Raw genomic sequence first — 18,036 nt, 5'->3', positions numbered from 1 at the left:
AATGGTGTGCCATATGTCTCCAAACCATATGTCCACTCATTTCTTTTTTCATTCTGGTTTTTACTTAGAAAATTGGCTCTGGCTGTTAATTTCCTCATGTTATGAATTTTGTTTGCTTATTCTACTATTTCCTTAAAACTTTTTCAGTTCCCTGAAAAAAAAAGACATAATGGTCTGGACTTTCTGTGGACTAGGTGACATACTGTGTGACTAAAGTGTGACATACTGGCAACCAAAACACCATATATGGTTATTTAAAAAGGCATGAAGATGTTCTTCCTGGAACAGAAAATTCCTATAATCATAGAAGAACCCTTAGGGGTCCTTGATCAAATGATCTTATCTTAAAATTGGAATTGACAAACATTTATTCATGTTTATGATGACATTGTAAACTATTACATACTTAGTTAAGACTCCACAATGTATTATTTTGTTATGGAAAAGAAATCTAAGAAATGACACTGGGGATGGTTGAGTAAATGCAGTGCATAGGAAAAAATGCAGTCTGTATTTAGGCTATTGCTCAGCTAAATAGACTACTAAATACGCAAAAAAAAAAACTGTTAGAAAAAAATCATCAGGAGTCAAACTGGCTTGTCTGAAATACCCATTGAGTAGCTGTCTAACACTCTGTGTATATGGAACAGTGAAATTAAACTGGAACAGAAAGTACCACAGAGATAATTGCTCTTGTCTCAAATGAGCTTAGTAGGAACTGAAGTTTGTGTCAGATTAATGAATAAATGAATGAATGAATGAAGCTATTTTAATTCAAACCAAATTTTCCAGTTGAAGTTAATGAAGGTTTGGATTCATGCCATTTGAATTAAATGGAGTTTAAATTGAGGCTGAGTTGGCCTCATTCACAGCACTGGCTGGCATAGGGAAGACAGCCAGAAACCAAGAGATGGAGTTTTAGCATTAATCAAGTGAGCACAGTGCGGTGGAGGAAGCTTTCCATATTTAGATCATAACTAGAAGGATTTTACTCCTAATTTCACCTATATTTTTGGTTCTTCAAGCATTAATGAAGGCCTACTATGTGCCAAGTAGTATTCTGGACACTCAGGATGTAAGCATGAGTGGTCCTCACTCTCAGAATGCTCTGGTAAATGAGAGGGACAAAGTGGCCAACAGTTTACCCCAGCTCAGTATGATTCACGCTGCAATAGAAATGTGTTCCTGGCTTTGTGGGAGTAGAATAGCAAGCATGTACAGCAGCTGTCAGGGCTGGAGTAAGTTTTACAGAATAGGTGGAATATAGACACCTAGATTCAGCACTTTAAATAAAGGAGCAGACTGTAAAAACATAAATAAGAGAAGAGTTTTTTGTATTTAGAAAATGTAAGATGTTCTCCATTAATGTAGAGAACATATTTCAGTGATCTCCTGGGATGACAGATGAGGCTGGCAAAATCATTCGGGAATAATCTGTGAAGCACTTTGTATGCATATGAGGGGGACTGAATTAATTTTATGGACAGGTAACATGTATGATCTAGATCAATTGACAAGTTAAAGGTCAAGATGAGATCTTGTTCTATGACACTCAGTACCTATAGACAGGGTAACTTGTTTATTTTAAGAAAAAAATGTACTAAATCTTACTGAACTTTATTTTCCGTACCTTTAAAATAAGGGAGGGCAAACCAAAATATTTCTAAGGTCCTTCTATCTTTACAGTTCTGTGAATGATAAATGTCATGGAACCTGTTTCTAAGTGATTTACTTCTCAGATTGCCTTGAAGCTGATAATTTTTACCATTCAACCCATTCATTCAGATGCCAACAGTATCTGAGTAGGTACATATCAAAGGGTATTCCCACAGAAGATACAGTGCCCTCTGCTGTCCTGTTAACAGGAGGTGGTTGTCAGTTGAATAGCTTTTGATAAGCACTGAGCATAACGTAAGCCACTTACATTATGAGAGATGAGGCTGGCCAATGAGTAATGGCTGCTCTGGCTTTCTTGGAGAGCCCTGGAGAGACAGCAGGCAAAGAGAGGGGAAATAACTTAGCTCTTTGTGGAGTAAGGAGTTTGTAGGATATATTAAAATATTTGTGATGTGTGTGTGCACACAGATTTATTTCTTGACTTCAGAAGAAGAGTATAGGGCAGAAAATGACATAATGGGGAACCTTAGTTTGGTAGATTTCCGGGACCACTCCAGCTCGTACTTTTATCTTGGTAATTTTATGTAGACAGAGACCAAATAACATTCTTCACTCAGGGCTGGTTTCCTCTGGCCTTCTGAAAAGTAGCTAATTAGGTTCTGTCTGATGATTTCATTAGACGATTAGTTATAATTGGTATTTGTGCTTCCATATTGAATTAGTCAATGTTGACAGAGAAACAAGGCCTCCTCCTGACATTTCCCTTTGTGCACTTTTCAGGAGAAAAAGTAAGAAAAGAATTTTTTTGTTCTCTCCTGTTGATGATAGCAGACAATGACTAGATAGAAATTGTTGAACAATAATATTCCAAGAATACTTAGGGTGATTTATAACCTCATTGAAAATTACCTTATTTGGTGGGATTAAAAAAAACATTTTACACATACATATAGCCAAAACATTCACTCAGTCAGACATCAGGAAAAAGCAAATGCTTGATTTGAACTTTTTTACTCTCTGACATAAAAAAGAAAAAGAAGAAAAAATCATTATCTAAGCCTTTAAATCCAAATAAAGTTGATTAAAACAACTCTATGTTGGATTTTCAAACCTAAGGAATCAGAGCTTCATATGTCTCTGAAGTTCCTTGAAGTTGATTTACACCAGAAGCACTAGCTCTTTTCAAAACCAGTGAAGCTTCACTTTGACAATTTCATGGTAATAGAAGCCAAGATAAGAAGCATATTTGATATTATAAATCACATTGTATGCTGGTAATTATATAGTGAATAGAAGATACCTATGCAAATTCTCATCTCATAATAAAACACCAGTTGGAATTTACTATAAACTCCTGTAATGACTTGCTTATAAGCAATTAAAAATATTTATTTATAAAAAAGGTTTGTGGTAAATTATACCATTAGTTGCACAGCAAAATGCCCGTGTACATGTGGACTTGTCTGCAGTCTTGGAGAGACCCACAGCGTGATGCGGTAATTCAGGTTCCAACATTACAGGAGTGAGCCTGAGCGGCGGGCTAATTTCACTGACATTTTTCTTCTCAGCAGAATGTGGCTAAGCAATGTTCTGTTACTTTTCTCATAGAATTATGAGGTTGATATGAAGTAAAATATGTTAAAGCATTTTGTAAATTATAAAGCATTATAAATACATAGGCTTTCAGAATGTGATAAGTCTGGTTTAAAAATATGGCAATTGGCCCTACTATACTATGATTTGCTTAAATTAGAATTTCAATATTTTTCCCCACTGTACATAAGATGTAGATTAAATCCAAGGCCTAGCAAAGACATTGGCCTCATCCTGTAATCCCAGCTTTAAAATATAGTTCTAAACCCATTGAGTCAGACTTTTAAATTCATTGATTGCAAGATGAAAGCTCGGTATATCTATTCCACAATACTTATTTAATGTACTCTATAAATACTTCTAATGAAAAGTAAGAAATATATTTAATAAGGACATTAAATAACATCTTCAATTCAATATCTGATAATACTGATAAATATAATTAATATTTATTTCTGTCTTCTCTACTCAAATTCTGGCTGACAACCCTAAGCAAGTCTCAGATAACTGTATATAATTTCCTGACCTGCTTTTTTGGTCAGAATGAATCTGTTCATCATTTCACAGTATAAACAAATTGGGGTGAAAAAGAGTAGCTAAACCATATTGGAAGGAGCAGAAAGAAAAGTTGATCAAACTCAATGTTGTAAAAAGAAAAACTACTGTTGTAAAAAATAGGTGAGTTTGGCCAGGATGTGACTTGAAAGTGCTTTCCTGCTGAATAGGATTTGATAGAAAATAACAGTGTGTGGGCTGCCAGTTATCATGTTTTGATAGTTATAGTGCATTTAGTAAACTTCAGTATATATATATATATAAATACATTGGTTAATGTTACCATTTGTCAATCTAAAATTAAATATCTGTATACCAGTGATTACATGCATTTTAGTCTCTATATCATTTGTAATTAATATTAGTTATCCAAATGCTGCTATCCTGGCATAGTTTTGATCAAATGGTGAAGCTTTTTATTGCTAAGGATACTGTGAATTTGTACTAAAGCCAAATATTTTGCTTCAATGGTTATTTAAGAGGTGATAATATAATACAGTGCAAACATATTAGCCTGACTTCTAGACCCTCTAAAATGTCCTGCCCTGTTCCCCAAAACTGATTTGTAATATTTTCTATACTAAACATACTAAGAGGCCTGAGATTTTTCCCTGAAAATTTAGGTATCTGTATTCTCTGTTTTATGAAGATGATTACGTGGGTTGGCAATATCCCCTAATCCAGGTTCAATGAAATACATTACAGTTTATCTTGGACACTAATTAATTTAGTCTTTATTTACCTTTTCCATTTTTAAATTTTACCAAGAGAGAGCTCAAGGACCTCCTCTGGGCAACAAGTGAATTTTTGTTATAATTACCTATTTTGTCAAATCATACTCTCAAGCTTTCTGTGTAGTTAACCTTTTCATTTTTCTTTATTGTCAAACATTTTCAAATTTACCTTTGCATCTTTTCTTTTGTCTCATTAAGTATTTCTTCCATTGTGGCTGTGATAAAAATGCTTGAATTAGAATATTGATAATACAAAAAGTTAATAGCAATATAGTTGAGTGCCTACAACGTGCCAGACAGCCTTATTATCATTCTCATTTTACATATGAGAAAATGGTGAAACAAAGTGGCTAAGTAACTTAGCTAAAATTACTTAGCTATCAGCTGTCACACTGGATTAGAGCTCAGACTCTGGCTCCAGTGCACATATGTTCTTAAAAATTACACCATCTCATCTCTTGTGAGCTGTGTATCCATATAACAGTGCTGAAAAGGCTTAACTGTGTAATTTCCCAGATACTCTAATTCTTAAATTCTTTAATTCTTCATTAATTCACTCTTTAATTCTTTAGCTCTTAAAGAACTCACATAATCCTTTTTTATTTCCTTTGAATAAGATAGACTTGACAATTGTAATAGGATAGGTTGATTATATACTACCAATACAAAAAATTATATTTAACTTCAAGTTCTGCTCTAATATGCAAAATTAAGTAGGGTATGTGATGTGAATATTAGAATAAGGATAGCAAACAATGTGTTCTTACACAAACCCTCTAATATTTTTTTTAGCAAGGTAAGAGTTAATGTGAAAAGAGAAGTTGGCTGATCATAGACTAATTCTAAGAAAATAACTATTCATTATTAGAATCTGCAAGTTAAATAAGACAAAAATGAAGAACTTCTACACAAATTCATTAAAGAACCTTGACTTAATTTGAATCTGAGTAAATATCAAACTTATTATCTATTTGCTTCCAAAATTGTGCTCTGTTGTGTTTTTGGAATGTGTATTTAACATTGGATAAACAAAATTATAAAAGTTGGTGCATATCTGAACCCTTTAAATTTTTTATTGTTTAATATAAATTTTAAACTTTGTCCTAAGACTTTTTTCCCAGAATTGACCTAGAATAATTTTGACTAAGAAAAACAGGTATACTTCTAAAACTGTCACTGTACATTAATACAGCAGAAAACTAGATAGTTTTCCCCTATTAAATGTTATCTTCTTTATCATAGTAGAAATGTAACTTAATACTTTTAAGCAACCTCAAAGATAAATCAAGGTCTAAATTTTACCGTATATTATTTTATTCATTTTCAAGCAGAATCTTATAATGAAATTGTTTTGATACTCTAAAATGAAATCTGGAAACACTTTAAAGGATAGAACTTCCCTAAGGGAAACGAAAGTTTTGGTTCATGTTGAACATTTGCTCAGGTATTAAAACACAGAAGCCAGATGTTCTACCAACAGCAAGGTGCCCTTATAACAATCCTGGAGGCTCAGAAAGACATGCATCTGGTAAATGAGGCAGAGGAAAAATCTGGAACAGTATCAGAAAAAAAACCTGAGAGAATAGTTCACACCCGTTGTTCCCGTTGTTTAATGTCATTTCTAAGACTTCAGGGAAACTAGTTCAGTAAGTTCAGGCCACATTTCAATGTCATAACTGCCACCTATCTAAGAGGAACAAACTTACTTGTCAAGTTCAGAACGTGCTTGTATTACTGAGACACTACAGCAACATTGCGTGGTGTTTGAGTGTCAGAGGAGAATTCACATAAGAAAAGAGAAAAGCATCTTCTGCTAGCTACAGCACCATGGAGGCTGTGAGTGGAGTGGCATAGCAGTAACACTTCACTGCATAGCCAATACACCTCAGCAAACACCTGGCCCGCCAAGCTGTAACTGACGTCACAAGAGCACCCTGGGGAATGGTCCAGCCTGCTGTCATCTTTCCTGTTAGAAAAGGATTTCTTAGGTGTGACTTGTACATTAATTTTTGAATTGCCCTTCATAATAACTCCCTAAATCAACTGAAAATGCACTTAGAATGTATTGATGTTTCCACACAGATGTCAGAGTTTGGAGTTAAGAAACATGGAATTTTTATCTGTGGCCCTTTCATAAAACACACTGAATTTTGTAGATAGATACTTCAAAAAGTAACATGAGTCCTAAAATGGAGAGTACACAAAGAGACTGGAATCCTAGCATACCAAAAATAAGTATAGTGTGAGGTTTTGGATCAAAGTTCACAAAAATTGGGTGAGGAAATTGATGCAGCAAAGTGATGTTCTGTACTAGAGTGATTCAGAATAAAGCAAGCAAACAAAAAACAATTTCAAACATATAAAGGAAAATTCAAATTAAATAAGAACCTGATTATGAATAAAGGAAAAGAAAAAATCATTTACTTCTCTCTTTCCTCAATCTCCCCTGAATTTTCTTTGATAGCCAAGCAAAAAGAGGAGATAGGTGGTTGTTAAGGCACTTAAATGTAAGGGAAGATAAATATTTACTTTTAGGACTTGAACTCCGGAGGGACATATACAGATTCTAGGATTTCAAAACTATTAAAAATCAAGTAGGTAAAAAAAGAGACCAAGTGTTTTTTTCTCTGAAATCCTAAAGAAGAAAAAGACTCAGAATAATAGGAGCTAATATTGATAAGAATATAAAATTGCAACTTAGATTTTATTAACTTTAAAATTGAGTCTGAAGCACTATATTTAAAAACAGAAACTACATGTAGAAACTCAAACTTGAAGGGAATAAAGTGTAAGCCTTGCTGAACTGCAGGCTTATGAAAGAGGCAAATCAATCATTTAAACAGTACTTATTAAATTCCTTATTTGAAACAAAGTATCTAGAAATACAGAGATGCATAAGCACTTAATAAGTGCTGTGTTAATAGCAGGAACAAAATAAGAAAACCGGAAAAAAGGGAGAGTAATTTTGTTGAGATGTTTGGTTTATGGGTGGGTGATCCAATTAGGAGGCAAAATGCTTGCCAAGTTTTTAAGTTTGAAAAGAATTTTGCCTGGTGGAGAAAGCGGCTGTGTGTATGCGCACATGTGTTGAGGCGAGAAGTCAGAGATTCCTTCCTTCTTTGAGAAGAAATTGCTTGAACAGAGAGGAAAGTGAGGGAGCACTGCTTGCTCACGGCGCATCACCACGTGTGTCGGGTGGGATTCTCGGTGCAAAGGGGCAGGAGATCATACCGGGAGAAGGTACTGTGATGAAAAGGAACATTATGCACAAAAGTTCCAGGATAGCTAGGAAGGACCAACGGGAAAGGTTGGGTGACTTCCCAAGTAGTATGACGGCTTCTCAGGACTGGAGCATGGCTGAGGAGCAGGCAGAGCCAATAGCTCAGAGCCAGAAAAGTTACAGGGGCTGTGAGATGAGCCAGGGAAAAGGAAGCTAGGTGGGAATGCGTCCTTGTGTGTGTACGTTCGTTCATGTGTGTCTATGCACATACAATGTAACTAGACCTTGCACAACTCCTGCATGTGATTTGATTTCTTCTGGGAAAAAGTGAAGGGATGATATCTTGAGATGTAGGACTTATCTGTGTCAGAATCAAGTCAATATGCATAACATTAAGGGATTAATCCTACAAAAACAGACAGAAAAGGTCAACAGACCCGACATTCAATTTGCCTGCAGAGATTAAAGTGTGCTAATACCCAAAGAGGGAGACCAGAGGGTCCATGGTTCATCAAGACCAGAGCCGGTTAGGATCAGAGGGCTAAGTGTAGTTTGAGTCTTGTGAAGGAATTTTAGCTTCGTTTAGAAGACCCAAATCAGAAGCAGCCAGGCTCGGCCTTCACTCTTCCTTCCTTCTCCCACCCTCAGGATAGCATTTAGTCAACAAAATCACTTAAATAATTCTGTTTCTTTTCATTCCTTTTTGGGGGTTAGTTAAAAATTGTTTCTAGTCCACCACATCCACACATACACCTACGTACACATGCACACACGCTCACACACTTAAGTCTGTGCTCTGCTTTAGTGTGCCTGCTCTTCGATATCAAAGTGACACATTATACCTGCACGCGGGGCCACCATGCTGAGTCCTGTCAACTGCACGATGCGTTGCCCGTGATGGAGAAGCAGCGATTCTCTTTTTGCATATAGCAAGTCACAGTGAGTGGGGAATGTGGCGCACGTATTAAGTAAGAAGTTAAAAGAGCTGGTAAATGCCCTACCTCTGTACAAAACCTCTATAAAGAAAACAATGGGCCACTTTTATTCCAGATTAGCTCTACCTTGAGAGACAAAAGGTGAAATCAATGCTGCTTCCTGCACTATACAATTCATAAAATTAGGCAAAATTATGCATCACAAAACTCAGACTTGCTAAAGCAGGGAGGTGATGAAGCTCATCATGATGAGGGGATAATGTCCCTCTTAGAACACATCTTCACTTAGACAGCCTGTTGGGAAAACCATTTGAATGTTTCTAACATGAAAAAAAAATCAGATATTGCTGTAATGGATGCTGTGCAAAAGGTTGTGGGTCTTATAAATTCTATATTGAGACAATATTTTGTTATTGAATCTTCCACAGTGCACTGATTCTGACAAATAACTGCAGGCCATCTCCTAAGGATTTTGAATTTTAAGTATTTAAACATCTATTTTCATTAACCAGCACTAATATAAGATGAAATTGACTTTACCTTGAGATTTCTTTGTGTAAGTATTGTCATGTGGGCAAGATTCCATTTCTACACAGTCATTCTTAGGAAGCAAGCAAGTGATCGGTAGTGTGGATGATCTAAAAAGAAAGAATTAAATGAACATCAGGAAAATGAGGAAGTACCTATAGTTTTAAATATTAGGAGATAGATGGATATTTTATGATTATAAATCCCCTGGGGCAAATGAATGCTCCAGTTACACTAATATTTATGAGAAATGGTCTGGAGAATATATGCCGAACAGATGTACTAGGTAGTGCTAAGACCTTTATTTGCATTTACTTAAACAAAGATGAAAGTGAAATTTACCAAGAAAAAAAGCCTTTAAATTCTCTGTATTGATGCAACAAGCAAAATTTTCCACAGTTCACTACTATGATTAAGCAAACTACGAGAAGCTTTGTGCAACACACCCCTGCTACTCCAGGACCTGAGAGCTCATTGATGGAGGAGGACTGGCTTTGCTCTGCAATCCTTTTCATTAGTCTCTACTTGTGGATTGATAAGAAATGGCCGTTAACACACACATCCAGACCTTAGTAAAAAAACTCAGGTTCACTCACTGCCCTGTAAAAAAGTTAGAGCAGAACCCACAAAGGGTGCATCAAGAAAGAATAGGGTCTGGAGTGGGTACATTTTTATTGGATATGCCTCTGGGGAACAGGAAATGAAAGCATCAGAGAATTTGGCACATCCCTTGGGCACCTGCGGGCATGGTGCCCACATGGCCTGGTGGGAAGAACACACTGAACTGACACTTCGAGTGCCTAATTCTGGTCTTTATCCTGAATAATTCTCTTCTGAATAATTCTAAAAAGTACCCTAGTTATCTGTTTAAACGTCTTCATCTACAAAATTATATGCTTAAATTAGATGTAGTCTCTTCTGATTTGAAAATATAAAGGCTATATACAAGGTAGGCAGAAAAAATGCCAGAATTCTAGTAAACACATAGTTTACCATTCCATGGAAAATATTGTTAAATAAAAACATAAACTTTGGGAGAGGAGAGATTGATACTTTTTGAGCATTTATTATGTACATGGCAGTATGCCAAATACTTCTGTAACCTTATTTAATTTAATCCTACAATATTTCTATGGGATGTAAAAAGGTCGTAGCTGTAATTTGCCCATTTTATACAGGTGCATAGATTGATACAAATTATCAAAACAATAAATATAATTAGGGAGAAACACTCTGCATGCATAGAAATGGTTATGGAGAACACTGAAATAAAAGACAAATGAACTGGGGATGACTTTATACTGTAGATGATTCCTCAGCCTGAAGGTTAAACTTGAAAGCTTTAAGTCCAATGTTGCAGTCTCGGTTTAAGAATCACCAATCCACTTATTTTTATTTTAAACTTATTTCTCAAATGCATTTAATAAAGCAGATCTAATCCTTGCTTTTTGAGAAGTTAGGGGAGATTGGAACTGAGTGATTACATTTTGATCTTACTTTCAAAAAGTTTACGGTCAAGCACAGTACATAAGGCAAGGCAAAACTGTAAAAGTTTGCAGCTAGTTATTCTAGAGGAGACTGGATCCCTTCCTCCATGTACTGGAATTATGTGTGCACACTCTGCAGTGTAGCTTCATAATGCCTTTCCTGTGGGTGGAAGGGACTTCTGCTCTGCTGACTTCAGGATGGTAGAAATGACTTCTTTGGTCAATGGACTGTAGGGGAGATGACAGTGTGCAAGTTGCCAGCAGAAGCCTGAAGAAGCATCTTGTGTTTCTACAGTAACTCCCATGCTCTCATGATCCATGAATAAAAGGACATTCAACAATAGCTGTTTCGCCCTGGTTCCCAGAGTGAGAATAGTTGAGGAGACCTGAACCAGAGAGGAGGACTGGCCTCTAGCCTGACTCAGCCAAACCCAGGTAAGTGGACCTGTAGGCAACCTGCATGCCAGGAAGCATGAGAATATATGCTTGTTGCAAGCCACAGAGAGTTTGACATTGTTATTTAGCAAAATGTGACTAATAGAGTTCTCAAATTTCTTAGCGTTACTTTTCATCTTTTTAAAATTGCAGAATTTTGTAGAGCTGAGTCAAGAGAGTTGATGCATTGCTCTAACATCTTTGATTATACTTGTACAGATGAAATATTTGTAAACATTATTTATTTTACATATTATATATGTACTATATTATATGTTAAATATTGTATATTAAATACATATATTTTATATTAATATGATAGATAAGAATCATCTGTTAAAAAATAATGAAAAAAATGAGCAGAAGCAATGACATGATAAAGCCCCTAGGAGTAAGCTTAACAAGAAATATGTGAGATGTATGCAAATGAAACTTTAAACTGATAAGAAGACAGAAGTTTTGAATGAATTAGTTTCCATAGGGAGATTCAATGTTAAAAATATACCATTTCTTCTTAATCGATGCATTTCGCTTGGTCCAAATAAAATAGGGTAAATGGATTATAAAGTTAACTCAGAAAAAATAGGCTTCTAGAATGTCAAGGACATTCTAAAGAGATTTACTTATAAGAGAAGGGAAAAGTTAACTATAATAAATAATAAAACTATATAAATAAATACACCAGTGCACAGGATATAATAGGTAGATGAAGTCTCAGTAATTGTGTGATATATTTCCTTAATTTTTTTTTTTTACATCTCTATCTATTCAAAAGCAGGTGTCTCATGAAGTAACCTGACCTTAGCTCTTGTGCTTCTGGAGATTTTAATTCTAGTGACAATTCATCACTTTTTGACAGCATCTGAGATATATCAGTCCTTCCAGTCTTTAGCCCTACTCATAAGGCCACTGATGCTTCTCACCTACAGGTACACTAAGTTTCTGAATCAATTCTGAGTGCTTGTCCTATCTCCTGGGGTGGTCAAGTTTGAATAAGTATGTTATTCTGTATCACATCAGCCAGGTTAAATAGACGCCTCCTCATACCCAGTGAGCCACACCTGCTCTGGAATGTGCCCCTGCTCTTTCTCCATCACTGCTTTGTTCTTCGTTCTTGATGAGCATTCTACTGTAACTTGAATGGAGATCTAGGGGAGTTGATAGTCTCCCTAGTCATTGCAGACTCTCATTTCTATGGGAGTCACACCTTATCCCTAACCTCCGGGTGCTGGTTGCCAGACATTCCAAATGGAGAAGCCCATAAAAAACCATTAAGTTTCAATTACACAAATGAGAGAGTCATCAGTGTTTGGGTACAGCTTATTCTCATTATAAAACTAGGCTCCTAATTTGTCATCTGTTGAGATCTACTGCAAGTTTCTCAAACTAATTTGATGAGTGATCAAGATCGTTTCTCCATCAGCCTTTATTTGGCTGAGATCACCTGCCCTTGATGATGTCAGCAGCCATCCTGTTGCACCTGGCCTCACAAACATATTAACTCTTTACCTCTTCCTAGGCTTTGCAGCTTTCATGATTCTAATTTATGCCTCAGGAAAATGAGAAATGACAAGTGATAACCCTCTGAGTAGTTTACAAAATGTTAAGATAGTGACTATTAAAATTTCTGAATATCTAGAATCTAATAAGTTTATATAAGTAGGCAGAATGATTTATGGATACCAGGTGAGGCTTCCAAATGGAGAAAAAAAATCTTTCGCTCTGTGTGTGGGGAAGTTGGGGTTCCTATGGACAGGATCCTCACTGAACTTAAACCACCCGATGATGTAACTGGCCTGCTGCTGGGCTGCTGCTTTAATATCTTGGCAATAAGCTATTATTGCACTATAGAGAGAGCTTGGCCCAGTGCTTGGCGGAGACAGAGATGCTAGTGCTCGACCTACCACCAGAGAACAAGCTGGGTAATAAACCCTTTCACCCCAAAGAACGTTTTACTGTCAATTTCTTTGGTCACATTGAATCCATAGTGAATTTACCCGGGGCTGAAATCCATGGGCTGGACAATTGGAGAAAGTCAGCAGGGTTCACTGTTTACCAAGGAAAGAGACAGGCTGCCCTGATGGGAGGGGTGCTTTGGCAGGCTGCGCCCGTGAGTGGGAGACAGTGGATCATCCCCCAATGGGTATGTGGTATGAGGTGGCTTGCCTCCTAGAGGACTGGGCCCCACCCAGGACTGGAGGCAAGTGGAGGTGACACCTGAGGCTGTAGGGGTGGCCCTTGGTACAGTAAGCAGATCCTTTGAGAAGCAGAATGTCCAAGAGGTAGCGGGGACTGTGGGTTGGCAGCTTCTCACAGTCTTAAAAAGGTGTACAGAGGAGACCCAAGAAATGGTGGTGTGAGAACGCGAGCTGCAAACTGTGGATTCCCTGAGGAGGGAGATGGCATTGATGTGGGAGGAGGCAGCATGAGAGTGCTGTCAGCAAGGTGCCATTGGAGACAAGATGGCAGTGCTGCCAGGTGTTCTGAAAAAGGAAGAGGCCATCAAGGAAAAAGACGAACTCCTGAGGGAAGCACAGGCGGAGGTGGCACAAGAACGTCAGCTGCGAAGCATTGAGCTGAAGGTAAGAGACCTTCTGAAGACTGAGGTGGCATCGCTGTGATGCCCAGTAGAAAAGGTGAAGGTTGTAGCAGAGGAGGCACTCGGGGGAGGGGAGAGAAAGGTGCCATCAGGCCCAGAAATGGAGGAGCTGGGGAAGGATGAAGGGGTGGTGCCGGAGGCACTGGCCCCTCCTGTATTGAAAGCAAACCCAGTGGTTGTAAAGAAAATAAAGACCCAGCAGCTGAAAGTTCCCCAAGGAGAGGAACAGCCCCCTCCCCAGCTCGTGGAGCCCACCATGGTCCGCCTCTATACTCAGGCTGAGCTGGTGGCTGTGGGACTTCGGGGTGGATAGAATTGTTCTGTCGGGAGCAGAGATGGGAAAGCTGTCTTCCCTGACAGTGCAGCCCGCCCTTGAGGCAAAGTTTACAAAATGCACATCAGACCCCAGGGAGTCACTCCCTCCTCGATCGATTGGCTTGTGGCTGCACTTCATTCTGTGTGGCCCAATCCGGGTGATCTGCCATCCTCTCCTGTTAGATGGCAGACATATGCTGAACTTCAACAGGTGCTACGAGAGTAAGCATAAGAAATGCCATCTATAGTCCAGAGAATTATGGCCCAGATGAAGAGATTCACTACTTGAATGAGAAATACTGTACTTCAAATGGCCAGAAGCTAGGAGCATCTTACCGGGGAGTTTTGTTTTATCATTATGGCCAGTGCATGCACCTCCAGTAGCACTATATATAGACCCTTCAGGAACCCCCATGGGGAAAGGAGTAAAAGTATGGTATACTAGACCTGGAAGGGACCCCCTTCCTGCTACAGTCCTATCACAGGACCACTCTCTTGCATGCATCCTACCTGATGGACAAGATTTGCCTATGCTGGTGGCATTAAAACACGTGTCTTATCGCCCCTAAAGTCTTTGTGGATTGGGAACTTCCTTCATCTTGAGGATTATTATAACTTTTGTTATTAGGAACTTCCTCTGGCTTGAGGATTATTATAATTTTTGTTACCTGTATCAAAATCTTGCTGTATCTTAATTTTTATTATCTCTAAGTTGTTGTTATCCTCTGTTGCTATTGTGGAATCTGGTTACAGTGCTCCAGCTTTCTTGCGCAGGGACCATTGTGGAAGATTGAAAGCATGTAGATTGTAAGGCGAGAATCCTGGGGGATGGAGTGTGGAAGTTGGGGTTCCTATGGCCAGGATCCTCACTGAACTTAAACCACCTGATGATGTAACTGGCCTGTTGCTAGGCTACCGCTTCCACACCTTTAGGCAATAAGCTATTATTATAGAGAGCTTGGCCCAGTGCTCTGGGTGGAGGCAGTGACGCTAGTGCTCAACTTACTGCTGGGAGTACAAGCCGGGTAATAAACCTTTTCACACCAAAGAACGTTTTGCTGTCAATTTCTTTGGTCACATTGAATCCATAGCGAACTTCCCCGGGGCAGAAGCCCATTGGCAAGACACTATATCATAATTTAAGTCATTCTACTTTTAGAGATTCATTTTTGTCCTGAAGATTTTGATGTTATCCACAGGTTATGTTAACCAGAGGCTATAGTTTAAGGTATTATTATCGAACTCCTATTTGAGAAGTCAGCTGACAGGCATTATTACATCCAGTCACTATTGGGTATGGGGTGAGGCCAGACTGTGAAAGGGGCTTTGGCAAGGTTCCAGAGGCAACTATCAATTATCTGTCTATTTTTGTAATATCATCCAAGGAAACACTAGGTTTGTAAGATAAAGGCTAACAGAGATAGATTAAGCAATACACATATTTTTTTAAAAATTCATAGTTGCGTTAAAATCAAGACAAACAGTGATATAGTATTTTGGATGTGGAAAAATATGCATGGTTGAAATGACAAAAACCAAAGATGTGATTCTGAGTCCCAGAAAGCCCTCCTGATGGGGCTGTTAAGATGAGACCCTAGGGAGAATGAAATTTGGAATTTAACTCAAAAAGCATCTCAATTTTAACACTTTTCAATAATTTGATGATAGGAGTGAGTTCATTCAAATTTAGGTCATCACTATTATACATTTTATTAATGGAATATATATTTCGCATTGAACCGAATTGCAAAATTCTGATGAGCTGTATTGAAAAATGTGCCTGGACATAATCTGTGATGTTAAAAACAATATGCAATGAAAACAATATGTAGTCCTTTTTGTCTTGGAATTTTCAAGATTTTCTTCAGAACAGTCTCTCTCTCTCTTAAATATTCTCACTGGTGAGCTTTTGCTTTCAGTGCTCTTCTTGGCCCCATTAATATAAACCTGGACACCTTCTTCTGATCGTTGCATACCGTACAGCCCTGAGAAGTACTTCCCACCATTTCTTAGCCCCTGATACCCAAAAATTAGATGGAAATTCATATTTTGTTCATGAGAGGAAAGACTAAGTGGAACTCAGTTGTCATGTGAATGAATGTCTGTATGTATGTGTAAGAAATTAAAAATAGGAAAGAGAAGGAAATATTTGTGTAAGCTTTCTTCCCTCTATGATTTCTGTGTGGTCTAGTCATGTTTCCATGGATTCAGAGTAATCAGAGAAAAATAAACTATACAATTATGAAATTTTAATGTAAAATAGTTTCCATGTAAATGGATACTTGCACTTACAACATATAAAGAGTACTTGGTTATGGGTTGAAAAGCTCCTGTCTTGTGTAACAATTACATCCCTTTAGGATACATTTTGTTGTCTAGCAAAGAGAAATACTCCTAGTTGTACACATTAAGCTGCCTCTAATCAATATGACCTCAGTGTGAATTACATCATTAAATCTTTGTCAAAAGAAAAGATAGCTATGGGGAAACCAATTTTTATTGATGATACAAAAGGAAAGAGAAAAAGCGTAAAGATAAAAAAAGACAGATAGGACAACAATGAAAATAAAAAATAGAAAGACATTTTAAATATAGCATTTGAGAGTATTTGACCTGTGAAAAAGCCTTATGATGTCCCACCTCTCAGGCCATCATATTTCAGGTCAGTGCATGCCTAGGTGTAATGATTATGCTTTCTCTAAATGGAAACTGAACAATTTCAATTCTCCTGCAGGAACTAATAAAATGCTTTATGGTGAGTCTTGGTAAAAATTAATGTCTATTTGCTTTGGCCATAAAATTTATAGGTCAGTTTAAGCAATTTCTTGAAATGAAGGAACTAGCTATTAGTAGAGTTTAAGTTTCTGAGTTTTGACTAGTTTTGAAGTTCCTTAGAAGACAACAAAAACTTAGAAATTGGTTGCTTTCTTACAATACTTTATTCAATAAAATATGAATCTTCCATCAGTTACTGGGACCTCATTGACTTTTGAATATCCTTTCACTTTCCTTGAGGATTTTGTTTGATAGTTAACATTGTCTTTTATTCAGATTTTCATGCAATTCGATGTATATTCAGGGTACTTTTATGCTCTTTCAGTTCTTGTGAAAGTCTCTTACTTGTTTTAAATCAGCTATAGATTTTTGGTCTAAAGACAAAAGATGACCATTGAACACATATAAGAGAGAATAAACTGTCAATGATATTTGAAAGCTTATAATTGAGACAACAAAATATTTAATTGGGTTAAAAAGACAGGAGAACTCCTTCCCACATTGTACTAGGAAAGAGATCCTTATAGTGTCATTGAAATGCAACTGTTTGCTAATGTCTTTGTGTCCCTGTCATGCTCCAAGCCCTCTGGTGGGTACTGAGGATTTAAAACTGTATACCATTGTTCTTTAGATATCTGTCTGCCCTTTTAAAAAGTAAACAGATAAATTCAAGTAATTTCATCCATTCATTTGTTCGACAATTAATTACTCCACAATGATGCCATGTCAAATATTGATCTAAATAGGGCAAGCAGTGAGCAAAAGAGTCTTCATCCATCAGTAAAGGGGTAGACACCAAGTCAGTACACAGACCAAAATGTAAATAATTGTGATATGTGGTGCCAAGGCTACAAAAAAGGGGCCGAGATATAGAATAATGTGAATGGGTGGATCACAGAACTTCAGGAAGATCTTTCTGAGTGGGTGACATTTAAGAGGAGAGGGTGACTAGGTAACTGTGAGGTGCTGTGAAAATGTAGAGGATTACCAATTGCTCCAACCTAAGCAAGTCAGAGAAGACTTTCTCCATAAGAGGTTATAACTGAGAAACAAACAAGACTTAACACACCTCAAGAGAAGAAGGCAGGAGAATATGAACAAAAGCACTGGGGGATTACTAAGTATGTCATGAGCAACAAGCTGTATACAATAAGCTATATGCTGTTCAAGTGGGAGGTCAGTGAGTGGTACAAGATAGGAGAGGGGCTTGGAAACCTTACTATGGACAATTTCACAATAACAA

Source organism: Manis javanica, chromosome 5, assembly GCF_040802235.1.
Source record: "Manis javanica isolate MJ-LG chromosome 5, MJ_LKY, whole genome shotgun sequence".
NCBI lineage: Eukaryota > Metazoa > Chordata > Mammalia > Pholidota > Manidae > Manis > Manis javanica.
Note: the sequence above shows the minus strand (reverse complement) of the source record.